Below are 3,681 nucleotides of genomic sequence, written 5' to 3' on the forward strand. Positions count from 1 at the left end.
TCTTCTTAATACCAGGTGCTCTAGGATGCCTTAGTTTTGTAAAAGGCAATTGTAAGAATGGGCATATACGACAATCATGCAATACGTCGACGTATATATGCGAGAGTGGGATAACGATGTTTATTAAGTAGTTACACGCGTGCAGAACTACTAATTGGGTGTGTCGCCGACCCTTGATGGGTGGTATATCATAGTGTAGCCTCCGGTATAGATTGAGAGTGTCGAGAGAAACAAAAGATGAATATGGGGAAAATGGAAAATAAAGAATCAAGAAAAACAAAAGAAGGGAAATAATAGAAAAGGAACAAGAAAAAACAGGAAAAGATGGAAACAAATATGGGGGAAATGCGTCGCGTATATTGGACAGGGCCAGCAACACAAGTGGAGCTATGCCATCTCCGGCAGTGGGTGGCTTACAAGATTGAGTAATGGTACATGTACGTACGAGCTCGTGTTTATGAAGATTAAATACAAGATTTGTTGGAAGCTTACGATTGTTAGAATTGTGTCGAATATTATTGTACAAGGTAGGTTACAGTTGGACTTGGTTTTGGACTATGTATAGACAGAATAGGAGTTGTGTCCTAATAGGACACTTGTATCCTATGCCTCTCATATATATCAGGGGTAGACACACGATGTAACCTATGACAACATAATAGCATGGACACGCGGGGGAGCCGGCGGCGTGTGCCGGCGCCCGGGGTGCGGTATTGTAGCGGTGTCATGGCAAGGAGCGTCCGTAGTCATGCCCCGGGGGTGTAGCTATATCGGTGAACCTCGTTAACAAATCTCGGTGTCGTGCTGGTGTGATTTCTTGATCCTCGATAGATCGATGAAACGACTCGGATTTATTCTAACAAGTGGTATTATGAGCTATGGTTGCGAAGAGGCTGTTTGATTGATCTAGGGAAGGGCGACGAAGGACGTCTGGTAACTCGGCCATGGTGGTCGGAAGAGTTTTCGATGGACGTGAGAATTGTCGCAGGAAAAGCAATCGGAAGTGGCACGCAAAGAACGCGAGCAAGCAGCCGGCGCGGGTTTCTCTACCTGATCGAAGTCGTATGGTGAGGCGGCGGCCAAGGCAGGCAGATGGGAGCAGCAGGAGTCCGCCTGCAGCGGCGACATCAAGCTGCTAGATCGGGCGTGCGGGGCAGGGCAGCAAGGCGTGCAACAGATCGGATCGAGATGCGGCGGCGTAATGCTAGGGCAGCGATGCAGGTGCATGCGCAACCAAAGCAGGAGACGGTGCTAGCGGGCCAAGGCGCAGGCAAGTTTCCAGGCGCATAGACGTGCGCGCGCAGAGGCCAAGGCTTGGCAGGAGCCAGCGGCAGGGGTACGTGGCAGTACGTCGGTACGTGAGGCTAGGAATTGGAGCTGGCTCTTTGACGTGTGGCACGCGAGGCAACATGTGCATGCAAAGCTGGAGCTGCGTGTGAGATTTGTTTGGATTAAAAAAAGAGCACGAGTGTCTAGGCTTCACAATTGAGATACGAGTTTGTGTTTGTGTACGTGGGCAGCTAGGAGATGGATTTTTTTTTCAAGTCTTTGTTGCTAGAGGTACATGGAGAGCACACGCAAATTGTGACGAGGAAAGATAATTGTGCAAAGAATTCTTGGGGTCAGGTTTGCATGAAAGTTTTTTTTCTATCAAGTTTGCGAAGAGGGCTCGAAGAGTGTGTGAAGACGAGGACAGTGTGTCGTGCGGATCATGCATACACAGGGCGTCAAGCAAGACACGAAGATGTGCGGGTGGACACGACGCAGGGTGGAGTATGGTTGCAGTTGGATAGTTTCGGCTGGGTCAGATTGGACTGTCTGACAGATCGACAGGAAGACGGCGGTGATTTCGGCGACGACGACATAGGAGCGTGATGCCGATGGTGGCCGACTTCTGGGGCGTGGAATACGTGATGCAGGTCTGAGGGCTTGTGCGGCTTCGACAAGACTATGGCGCAGGGTTGATTCAAGGAAGTGTACACATGAGAGTTTGAAGTCGACAGGGCGCGGGGTAGCACGGCCAGCTACATGGAGTCATGTTGAAGGTGGAGCTGGAGTCTAACGTAAGACTTCAATCTGTGCTGATGGAGGGGCTACGGTGTAAGATATCGGAGAATCGAAGCCTATTTCAGTGGGATAGCGAGAGACACGTGGATCGGACTGGGGCCCAATGGTCTGATGGAGACGTGATACTTGGCATCGGTCGGTGATGATCGGTGGTTCTCTGCAGTGGGGGTTGAGGCAGTGTGGGCTAGCTATCCGGGAGACTCGACCAGGACAGCAGAGGCTTGACACGGTGATAGCGGCGAGGCGTGCGGTAAGCACGGGACACAGCGACAGACCAAGGCACTAATGGTGAGACGTGTGGTCAGACAAAGTGTGCAGGGGGTGCTGAAGCAGTGTTGACGAGTACCGGATTCAAGTTGGTGACTGGCTCTATCGGTGCTAGTTGATGGATAGGAGTTGACCATGGAGAATCTGAAAAAGTGGCGGAAAGTCTGGATTTGTCAAAACAGAGAAAGTACATGGCCGTAGATTCTGTGGTGTTCGGTGCACATGGCAAAGTGCGGATGACAATACAGATGGAGGCGGAGTGCTATAGTTGCGGGACATGTCAGAGACTATCTGGGGAAAAGGGTGAGACAACTGTGAATTTGACTCAAAGTGACATAGGGTGACGGTGAAATTCCTTCAAGTTTCAGACAGACGGTCATGAAAGAGCGGTGATGTTGAGTTCAGGACTCTTATATGTGACACCCAATATGTGAGTTGTTCATTTTCACGCAGATTAATGATCAGTGTGTGATGGCGTTGAGCGGATACTCCGAAAGTTGGGAGCACAAAGTAGAGTAACGAGAAACTTAATTTTGCTCGAGTGTTGACTGTGATGAAGACGAGAAGGGACTACAGTTGCAGGTGGAGTCACATGGAGTCTGGAAGTAGCAGCGGTGCTCATGGCGTATCTCAAGTCCAATGTACACGGAGGTTCGACGCATGAATGAATTCAAGGTGGTGGAGAATATTCGCCAAGGTGGAGTTTGTTAGAATTGTGTCGAATATTATTGTACAAGATAGGTTACAGTTGGACTTGGTTTTGGACTGTGTGTAGACAGAATAGGAGTTGTGTCCTAATAGGACACTTGTATCCTAGGCCTCTCATATATATCGGGGATAGACATACGATGTAACCTATGCCAACATAATAGCACGGGCACGCGGGGGAGTCGGCGGCGTGTGCCGGCGCCCGGGCGGCTGGGGTGCGGTATTGTAGCGGTGTCATGGGGAGGAGCGCCCGTAGTCATGCCCCGGGGATATAGCCATATCGATGAATCTCGTTAACAAATCTCGGTGTCGTGCTGGTGTGATTTCTTGATCCTCGATAGATCGACGGAACAACTCGGGTTTATTCTAACAACGATTAGGGATGAACCCCACTCTGAATTTCCGTGGGGGCAGGGATTGTTATCAACGAAGGGGCACCATTCTCCTCGTAATAGGGTTGTTAGGCTTGAGATCCTCTGCAATACCATACGATATTATAATGCGGATGACATATGGGGTCTAGGTCTCACATGGCAGTGACTGTACTACATCCTATAGTACCGTAGAGGATCCTAACCCCTCTTAACAACCCGGTACGTCTAGGATTACTCTTAGCTAGGGGATGAGCCCCACTTTGAA

Source organism: Triticum dicoccoides, chromosome 2A (genome assembly GCF_002162155.2).
Source record: "Triticum dicoccoides isolate Atlit2015 ecotype Zavitan chromosome 2A, WEW_v2.0, whole genome shotgun sequence".
In the NCBI taxonomy this organism is placed as follows: domain Eukaryota; kingdom Viridiplantae; phylum Streptophyta; class Magnoliopsida; order Poales; family Poaceae; genus Triticum; species Triticum dicoccoides.